The sequence below is a fragment of the Rhipicephalus microplus genome, chromosome 7, assembly GCF_043290135.1.
Source record: "Rhipicephalus microplus isolate Deutch F79 chromosome 7, USDA_Rmic, whole genome shotgun sequence".
In the NCBI taxonomy this organism is placed as follows: Eukaryota; Metazoa; Arthropoda; class Arachnida; order Ixodida; family Ixodidae; genus Rhipicephalus; species Rhipicephalus microplus.
The window spans coordinates 145,450,786-145,462,139 of record NC_134706.1 but is presented as its reverse complement, the minus strand read 5'-3'; positions in this window follow the sequence as shown (position 1 = coordinate 145,462,139).

Below are 11,354 nucleotides of genomic sequence, written 5' to 3'. Positions count from 1 at the left end.
CAAAGAAAACGACAAGTAATCAATTACCAAGTAATCAATTATGCTTGTATCATCGGCCTTGTTGAAGTTGCGCACATGCCTGAAGCTTTCTTTTTTGCATGGCAAGGCACCATGAATGCTTATCTCAACTGAAACAAGTTTGTAGTCCGACAATCCATGTTCAATTGCAACGTTGTATGTGTCGATTCACCCGTCAATAAAAACTAGATCCAGTATGGAATGCGGATACCCTGTTTCACGTGTACTGTCAGTGACGACCTGCGTGAGGTCATGGCTGAAAGCCACGTCTAAAAGCCGTTGGCAGTCTACTGCTTCCTTCGATTTAGTTGAGAATGTGGTCCAATTTTTTCCAGAATGATTGAAATCTCCCGCAAAAACCATTCTACAATTCCGGGTAGCAATACCATCAAGGTATTGCTGCAAGCTTTCTTGGTATGAAGTAGGGGCGCCTGGAGGTTTGTAGACAGCACCCAAAACAAGGGAAGTTTTGGGTAATTTTATTTCTACCCATACACTTTCATGGTGGGGTATTCCTTCCATGACAATTGCTTCAACAACTTCTGAAAGTAGGATCGCCACACCACCACCTCGTGTATCGCGGTCTTTCCTAAACATTTTGTAGCCGGGTGGTACGATTTCGCTATCCGCTATTTCCGGTCGCAGCCACGTTTCTGTGATGGTGATTACGTGTGGGTTATAGCTTGCTAATATATATTCTAGATCACTAACTTTATTGATAAGGCTCCGAGCATTTAGATTAATTAAGCGAAGGCTGCATGCACTTGACTGCGAATGGCATCAGTCATCGTCGTCAGAGTGATGTGGTTTTTTCTTTATATGCTTAAGCTTAACTGTGCAGTTTTTGTCGTAGTCCCAGGAATACACGTCTTTGTCTATGACCAACTTGTCGTAATTCAAACGCATGCATCTTCCTGCATCTCTTTCTTTTTTTCCTGATTCCCATAATAGCTTACGCTTGGCTAGAGTTTCCTTGCAAAAGTCGTCCCCAACTGATATACTGCTGCCTTTTAGCTTTTTGCAATTTTTGTAAACTGTTAACTTCTCTCGGGAGTCGTATAACTTCATAATGACAGGACGCGGCGAACGGCCCCCTTTTCGGCCTATTCTGTGGATCCGTTCAACTGTTTTTAGTTCGACGCCAAGCCTCCGAACAAAAATGTCCTGCAGTACCGCTTGTTCCAGGTCTTCTGTGGTTTCTGCCTCGCCCTCTTCAACCCCAAAGACCAAAAGATTATTCCGTATACTCCTATCCTCTAAGCTTATTAGCCTTTGTTCTTGTCTTGATAGTGTCACATTAAGGTTGATGACGGTTTTCGTTAGCTGGCCTATTTGTTTACACTGATCTTTGATTTTTTGAATGGCGTCTTCTATTTTAGACATTCTTTCTCCTACAGCGCTGAGATCTGCCTTAATTGACTTCTGGCCTTCAGGCAGTTCCTTTAGGAGGACTTTCAAATCAGGACCTGGGTTGAGTTCAACATCGCCAGACAATAGCAGGCACAAAGAGGAAAATCCAGAGAACAGTACACTTGGGCACGGCAGCACAACAACAAATTTGTTGTCAGTTTTGTAACAGTATTTTGAGTAGAAACTGACCTGTTCGAGCAACAGAAGCCGCAGATTAGGCAACATTGCTTTCGCAGTGCTGCCGTGTCCACTGAACGCTGCTGGCAGGGGGTCCAACTTTAGAGAGTTTTAGCAGAGCGGGCCAGCGGCCAGCGGAACGGAGCGGACCAGCGGAAACGCCACTGCGCATGCGCCAGTACGCTGAGGCGGCGAGCGGCTTTACGGCGCTGCGCGCTCGCCCGCTCGTTTCGTCATCCCAGCGCAGCGCGCAGCGGCGGCCGGGCGAGCGAGCGTAGTTATTCAAAGAGTACTGAACGCTGGGCGAGTTGGTAAATCATCACTACAAAACTGCGCGAAAAATCGACAAGAAACAGAGAAGGCACACACACAAGCGCAGACTAGCAACTGACAGTTTATTGAAAGAAAACACTTATATACCTAAAGAAAAACTATGACGTGAAAGATTAGAAGTTGGCAGTGAGATAATCAATCTCTAGTTGGTGCAAAGTCACCGAAGGCCTCGCAACACACGTGTCGCCATACTTGTGTATATAAAAAGCCTCCGCAACTTCTCTCGCTGTCCTATCCCTGTGCCGTGACAACACCCTTGTTTCGTGAAATAAAGGGGAACACTTGCAATCCCTGCAATGTAGGCACAGATTCGACGAAGGGTGGGCCTTCAGCGATGCCCTGTGATCCATTAGTCGGTTGTTCAAACATCTTCCAGTTTGCCCAATATAGCACCTACCACATGATAAGGGGATAAGATACACCGCACCAATTCCACACTCTACAAACGTTTCCCGGTGTTTGACCACACAAACATACCACTTTTTTTCTTTTCCTTCAGCTTTCCTATCCACCATTGCGCACACTCGGCCCAACTTATTCCTGGACGAAAAAACGACATTAACACCGAATCTATGTCCCACCTTTTTCATGCGGTGGGAGAAGGCATGAAGATAAGGAATGCACGTGTAAGGCAAACGTTTATCTATGCCCGCTCTGTCATTACCTTCCCGTTTTAGTTTCTTCAATAATCTTTCACTTAGAAGACCCAGCCTTCCTTCTGGGAAGTTCGATAACCTAAGCCTAGTAAGCTGGTCATGAAAAGCCTCCGACATCTGATGCGGGCACGATTTGCACAAAGCAGATTCGAGACACGAAGTGGCGACACCATTCTTGACCAGCTTTGAGTTACAGGAATGAAAATCAAGAATGGGCTTAATCGACCTCGGCGAATACCGCCAGCACGTGTGCTCCTGCCCAATCCTAATTTTCAAATCAAGAAACTGAATGCAGCCATCTTTCGGGACCTCAAAGGTAAATTTCAAACCCCGTCCTTTCTCATTAAACATTTTCAGCACATTGACCCTGGACCTGACACAGTTGTCCATTTCAACAAACACCAGATAATCATCAACGTATCTCATTGTCTTAAGCGCTAAACTTTCTAAGCCTCCCTCAAGGTCTCGATCTATCCTCCCCAAGTATACCTCACTCAGTTTAGGGGCAACACGGGAACCTATGCACACACCCGATTTCTGCCTATACACACCACCTTTCCATTCTACCAAAGTCGAGCGAAGATACATCGACAACAGTTCCAGGAAGGACGCAACAGAAACTCCGCACTCATTTTGGAACTGTAGGGCGTCGTTGTGGTCCTGTATGCAGTCTCTCACACTTTTCATCAAGGTTTCATGCTCCAACGAGTAAAAAAGGTCCTCTACATCTATGCTAAACACTGACATAGGCCCGGGGGGTACCGTCCTCAGGAACTGAACGACTTCCTCGGAATTCTTCACCCGAAAAGGATCCTGCACCTTTAGAGATGATAGGTGCTTTTGCAGAAATGCTGATACCAAACATTGCCAAGTTCCGCGTTCTGAAACAACCACCCTAAAGGGATGGCCCTCCTTGTGTGTTTTGACGGTGAAGAAAAGGTTCAGCAAATTGCCTTTCGTACCTCGCACCGCCGCAGCCAACCCTTCAAGCCTCAGTTGTTCCAGTAAGGCGACGGCCTTTTTCTTCACCTCCTTTGGTTTTTCTTCAACCCGCTTGAGGTTCTTGTGAACAGCTTGCATGCCCTTCTCAGAAAAAGTCCTCTCATACATGAGGACGAAACTCCCTTCCTTGTCAGCAACTAATGGCCTGATGCTGCTTGAACCCATGTAATCCACCAAGGAATTCAACTTGCACTTCCTTCCAGTGCTTCCACTGAGCGTAGTCACCACACCAGCTCCTTCGGCCACGCACCTTCCCCTTTCACCTTCAGGCACCCGTTCAGCTTCAGGCACCCGTTCAGCACCCGTTACTAGGCTTAGGTTATCGAACTTCCCAGAAGGAAGGCTGGGTCTTCTAAGTGAAAGATTATTGAAGAAACTAAAACGGGAAGGTAATGACAGAGCGGGCATAGATAAACGTTTGCCTTACACGTGCATTCCTTATCTTCATGCCTTCTCCCACCGCATGAAAAAGGTGGGACATAGATTCGGTGTTAATGTCGTTTTTTCGTCCAGGAATAAGTTGGGCCGAGTGTGCGCAATGGTGGATAGGAAAGCTGAAGGAAAAGAAAAAAAGTGGTATGTTTGTGTGGTCAAACACCGGGAAACGTTTGTAGAGTGTGGAATTGGTGCGGTGTATCTTATCCCCTTATCATGTGGTAGGTGCTATATTGGGCAAACTGGAAGATGTTTGAACAACCGACTAATGGATCACAGGGCATCGCTGAAGGCCCACCCTTCGTCGAATCTGTGCCTACATTGCAGGGATTGCAAGTGTTCCCCTTTATTTCACGAAACAAGGGTGTTGTCACGGCACAGGGATAGGACAGCGAGAGAAGTTGCGGAGGCTTTTTATATACACAAGTATGGCGACACGTGTGTTGCGAGGCCTTCGGTGACTTTGCACCAACTAGAGATTGATTATCTCACTGCCAACTTCTAATCTTTCACGTCATAGTTTTTCTTTAGGTATATAAGTGTTTTCTTTCAATAAACTGTCAGTTGCTAGTCTGCGCTTGTGTGTGTGCCTTCTCTGTTTCTTGTCGATTTTTCGCGCAGTTTTGTAGTGAGTAGTTATTCAAAATGGCTGCCTACAACGGTCGCGGTGTCGCGTCGCCGGCCGTGGTCGCGTCGAATGCTTCTGAAAAAAAAAGCAACCAGCTAAAAAGCCCCGGAGGTGCTTCAGTGCTCACGAGGACCTCTGTCTTCTTCGGGAGGTGGCCGCGGCGAAGCCGTTTGGCGATGACATCAAGTGGGTGCAAGTTCTCGCTGCGGTGAATCGGGTGGTGGGCCGGGAGCTCACCATAAGAGGTATAAAAGATCGTGTAGACATTTTGCTGGGATACTGGAAGCTGCAGAACTCCAAACCACCAAATTGGCGCAGCACCACAACACATAAGACAACACCACCACAACACGTAAGTAGAGAAACATCTCCAGTGGGATCACATTTCCTACACGTAAACTCAAATACAACTTTATTTAAAATACAATGGTTCAGACTCGAGGACGCCTAAGGTTGTAGATTATTTATTTATTAGGAGGTAACGGCAAGACATCACTGCGCACCAGCATTTTTCCTGCGACGAGGGGTCTAAAACGGGTAGTTCCAGCGAAAACACGTTCGGCTGGTTAACAATTTTGAAAACTGCTTTTCAAATGTAAGTGTATGTCTTGCCGGAACAATACGGGTAATTTCATTGAAAATGAGATACTGTCGTGTTGTACCTAGAAGTCCTCAGGTTATAGAATCTTAATTCTTTGATAAATTGTCGGCTTCATTGCATCTGTCATGTTTTTTTTTAAGTGTGAAAGGATCCAGCGTCAAGTGTAAACCTGACAACACCATACGGTATGCAATTCTTCAATAAAGTTTTTGTTTTCGAAGCTGCTTGTCATGGAACATTACCGTGGGGCAAAGCGAACCTCGAGAACTGGTGGTTCAAGGCCCAAGTGTAGGGATACGTCGACACTGTACACACATTTCGCACTGTACAGAGGGGACTTACATGCATGGGAAATTACATGACACTGCCAGTAATGTTGTGGCATTTAACACAGTATAGCGGAAACGCTTGTAACAATACGAAATCAATTTCTCCATACGAAGAAACACAGGAATGTCAGTTTTTTGCACTTTTCGCTCAGCAGATTTCATTCACTAGAGTGTCATAACAAGTAGCGTACGTTTAGTACAGCAAACGACAGCCACAAGATCATTTTAAAGCATGGCTCGCCAACGAACTTTGTTTCGATAACTGTGGTTGGTTGTACAACACTATTTGTGGGCAAGGTAAACTTCAAGCTGTGGTGGTTCAAGGCCGAAGTACTGCGATACCTGGGCACCATACAAGCAAGTGTGACAGTTTGCGAGGAGTGCGCTCGCTTTGTATATGCGTGGAAGGTTCTGAAGGTAGAGTTTCTGGTTTTTTTTTTTTTTGAAGTCCACGAAGGCAAACAGTCCGACAATTTTTCCGAAACCCCACTCCACAGCCTGCCTCACACTACTGATGGCTTTGTTGAAAGCTAATTGTTCAGGATTCAGGAGAGCTCCGCCATAGGGCTTGAGCAGAAGGGGCCGCAACGGGTAGGCAGGGTCCCCGTAGATGCAGCAGTCGTGACCTTGAACGAGGTTTTGTAGCTTCGTATACGCGGCGCTTTTTCCAAAGTTACCTGAAAGAATAAATTAGGATTAGCTGGAGCTGCGCCCGTTCCTAGCAGGGAAGGAGGAGGCGAGTGACGTTCAGCAGCGGTTTGATCCACCAGCTGTGCTTGTCATTTACTCGCCTGAATCGTGTTTGCTGCCGGGGTATGATCTGTCCAACTGGCAGATTATGCCATTTGGGCACATTATAGCTTGGTACTTCAGGGCGTGGACTCTCTTGTGGCCGCTGAAGTACACTTTCTGGTTCCTTGTTGGTCGGCATACTGGCTGCGCCGTGCCATCGATGAAGGCCCAGCAATTTGTCAGCGGGGCACCTTTCGCGTGAACGGCCTGAAAAAATACCGAACGAATATGTCAGAAAGTTGTAATTGCGAATGTACAACTCTAATTATTCTCGCTTGCCTTTGAGAACTCTTCCAGGGTGTCCAGGTTCAGCCACGTGTGGTTATTAACGTCGTCCAAAAGGTGGAAGAAGTTGTCCTCAATGTGCCTGAGCACTTCGTTCGTCAATGACGATATGGTCGAGCTGTGTCGGGCGAAAAGGTGTTCCAGATCGCGCAGCCGGTTTGGGCAGGCTAGTCTTCTTAGCGTGATGCAAAGGGCCTCGTCGGCGGGAACTGACACCCTCTGCGGAGTTGTTACCTTGTCAGGTATGCACAAGGCTCTCTGTAGCCTGGGTACATCGTCCTTTTCCAACCGAAAGTACGTTCTGAACACGCCACTGTCGATCGCATTAATGTCCAAAAGACCTCGCATGGAGAGTGGGTCACGCCGTGTCTCGCCCAGAACTTCTAAGCACAAGACGTCGACTATTTCGGACCATTTCAACCGAGTCAGGAGCAGGGGGTCCTGCAGTATGCTCTGGGGCATTGTTCAAAGCAGTTATCAGCGGCAATTTGCAGCGGCCAGCCACACACTGTCTGTTAAAAAGCGCGGCAACAAACAGCTGGCTTGGAGCTTCGACTTCAGTTGGCTTGGTGACGTACTTTCCTCAGTTTAACGACTTCACTAAAAGATACAAATCACCGTTAAAGTAAAATAATATGTACTGAAACATAAAGTTCGTGTTTGTATGGTGGTTTTAGCATCTAAAAATAAACCTTTACTTTTTTTTCCTATCAGGGTAGTTCAAATTTGAATGTACAGATGGCGCAGTACAACGCTTCGCTGGGGGCAGCAGCCGATCGCTCAGCTAAAACTTTTTTTCGCGCGTCGTTCCGCTGGCGCTGCGCTCGTCCGCTCCGGTTCGCTGGCCGCTGGCCCGCTCTGCTAAAACTCTTTTTTATAGGTCCCGCGAAGAACCGCTCTATGCGCGTTCCAGGGTGCCTGCACTCGAGGGTAGCGTCGACGATGTGTTCGTGGTCGATAACAGTGGTGTCAGCAGCTGGTACGGCCACGCATGCGCTGTATGCCCCAGCTCGTAGTGATCCGCAGACGAAGAAAACCTGTTCGAGCAACAGAAGCCGCAGATTAGGCGACATTGCTTTCGCAGTGCTGCCGTGCCCACTGAACGCTGCTGGCAGGGGGTCCAACTTTATAGGTCCCGCGAAGAACCGCTCTATGCGCGTTCCAGGGTGCCTGCGCTCGAGACACATGACACATGACACGCATCCCATAATTATCAATTTGCACCAGTCACATATCTTTGTCATTCATTGGCGTACGTATTAAAAAATTGGCATATGTGAAGCTAGCGAAACGGCCGCGAGCGCATCATCAGTGTGGCATGTAGGCATGTTGTTACATGACACGCATGTCATGATTATCATGTTAGGAAGAGTAATTTACCGCTGTCATCCGTTTGCGTCTTTCTTACCAAGTTTGGTACATATGAAGCTAGCGAATTGGCCGCGAGCGCATCATGAGCGTGGCATGTAGTCATGTTGTTACATGACACGCATCTCGTGTTTATCATATTTGCACCCGTCACATACCTTCTTGATCCGTTCGCGTACTGTAACACCGAATTTGGTAATGTGACGCTAGCCAAACGCCCACGAGGGCATCATGAGCGTGGCATGTAGTCATGTTGTTACATCACACGCACATCATGATTTTCATGTTAAGGTCTGTCGCTTGTGTTCGCCAGATCACCATGCCATCATGCTATCATCACACTTTATCAACATGCCATGGGAATGAAACTACCGCAAGAGCTGCAGAACCATGAAATGTACATCATGACATTCATGACATACATATCATGACTTTCATGTTAGGACTAGCCAATACGTTCTTCATACAGTCATGTTGTGCCATACAAGGTTGGTGTGTGTGTGTGTGTGTGTGTGTGGGCGTGTGTGTGTGTGTGTGTGTGTGTGTGTGTGTGTGTGTGTGTGTGTGTGTGTGTGTGTGTGTGTGTGTGTGTACCACGTTGCAACGGAAGCGAGAAAGCACGACGTACGACGAAACACTTTTAATAATCACATACGTTTCGGCTGGTGGGCCAGCCTGCGTCAGTGTTACATGTAATGCAGCTTTCGTAGCCATTATATACATTTCTGAAATGTTTTGGGACATGCGCGATAGCAATCGGAAGTGATTCGACATGATTATACAAAAAGGCAAAATACGTTTAGTGTGAAGATGCAATGCGTAAAGTAACATGGGCACAGCGGTCACCTCTTATAGTTATAGCGACATCAGTACGAGTGAAAGAGGTTTAAAAAATAAATATGGTGCATGGTGTGGAAAGCACTATGACAACCATGCGTGCAGATTGAAGCGCATGAACGAGCGGTATACATACTAAAGATGACCGGGTCAACTGTGTTTGTTAAGCAGGGAACAAGTATGGTTCTGACGAAAACAAAAATAAGAAATCAAATAACAGAATATATATATATATATAAAGAGAAAGAGAAAGAGAGAGGGAGAGAGAGAGAGATAGAGATATCATGGCAGCTATGTCCCCAGCCACTTTATTGTGTTTATATGTGAATTCAAACGTGGGAGTGTAAGTCAGCGTGATCTGTAGCCATGGCGGCGATTGTGGAAAACCCTTTTATGGGCTTGTGTGACGTCACGTAGCACGTGAACTTATTACGAGCGGGCAGCTGACCAATAGTCTTTCGTATACAACCTAACGGCATCAAGCCTGCCAGTACGAGACCCACGTTGATGAATAAGAGAAAGAGGTGTATACCTAAGGGCTCGTTTTCCCGTGTTTTGGCACAATATTAATGAGATCTTATGACAATAATGTCAAGCAATGTATAGAGGAAGTTATTAGAACCGTTATATTGTAAATAGGGAGAAAGAAAAGTGGGTAAAAAAACAACTAGCCGTGAGCAGGAATCAAACCTACAACCTTTGAATCACGCGTTCGATGCTCTAACCACTGAGCTTTCACGGTGGCTATGCCCCCGACTCCTTTATTGTGAATTTAAACGTTTTTAATTTTTTTAATTTGAATTTTTTAAATATAAAGGAATTTAAACACCCATTTATGATCCTGTGTGGCGTCATGTAGCACGTGAACTTATTACGAGAACTTGAGCTTATTATCTAGGCGCATGCATATAGGAGTTGAATTGTGTTTGTGCTGTGAATCATAGGGCCTGTCACCTGTGCCCGAGCTCTTATATCTAGAAGAGCTTCTGCTAATGGTTCGTAGTTATTTACTCATTGAGCAATTGTCACAGGGTTTTCGATCACATAAAATAGCCGGAATGTGACTTCGCTTGTGACAGTGGCCGCGTTTGTTCAAGGAGTGAGCAATGGGCAATTTTCGTATAACGTTTTGATTTTGGCCGCATAATTATTTCATCATTGCAGCAATGTTTTCTCAGCCCTACCACAATCTTACAGACAATTTGAAAAGGTTGCATTGAGTGTCAGCAGTACCAATTAGCGCTCTTTGTCAATTTCAATACAACATTCTCAATCGCCGGCGTAAGTTGTCAGAAAAAATATAAAATACACATGTATTTGTTAGGAAGTGGTTTAAAAGAATGTTTGCTATAGTGAATGTACAATAAGGCACCTCATCAATTAATATTTGTTTTACGTAAGCCATGAAAACTGGTAGAGAAAACAATTAGCGTAAAGGCCAAGGCAAGCATGTACGAAAATGAGAGTTGCGACTCCACTGGAATGTTATATCTTAAGGCGAAATGCTTACATGCTTGACCAGTCTTTGAAAGTGACTCTCGGTGCAGTCGCCATCAACAACAATGCAAAAGCTGACGTGATTATGAGCTACACCTTGATTGCGTCGTCAAGATCTAACAGATGGTTAATATTTGCAACGCTGTTTTGAAGCCACTGTGAGGAATATACACATGAACAAATCGCAAGCACACGTAAACAAGGCAAAGACTCGCAAATTGATGTACACTTGCGTTTCGTCTCTGTATCAGTCGTTCTCTGTTTTTCAACCTGTGCAGAATTCTTTGGTGAGTATACCTGCACGATTTTCAGGTTTGTAAATAAATCACTGCTGTTCGACATGCATATCTTTTGGATTGGTTCACATTTAGCATCGCCATGTTTCACGTGTCCTAGAGAACACCGTTCTTCTCTACGGTTTCAGGTATCAATAAAATGCTATTGGCAAGGCTACTGAGCACCCCGCAATGTGAGACTGCACGCCTTAGCTCATCGCAGATATACGCCTTGCTGGCTGAGAACCATGGCTACCAGCTGGAGGGACGTCTCCAGAACACCAACTGAATTTTGGATTTGGATTTCGTCTATTCATGTTGTGTTGCACAACTAGCGTTAGGCAACTTTATGCTATCCAACCTGAATTCCGGGAAGAAAGACATAAAGCTTTGTCAAGCTTATTTGCCCACACAAATATCCCGCATTGTTCAAATAAAGCAGACATTTTTTGTTGTCTAAAGGAGATGTTCGACGGATAATTTCGATGAACATCATGAGCTTGTAGCCATTCGGTGCTAGAGGTGCTTGAACGAAACAGTTCAACTAAGCAGCCATGAAAAAGAGTTCTGTAGCTTCAGACCTGAGCGGACATGAATTAAATGTCTTGAATAACCGTGTCGTCAGTTGCTCTATGAATGTCGAGGTGAAACCTTTTTGAATGAGACCACCTCTTGATACTTTTTACTCAACTACACATTTTATAGGTGTTT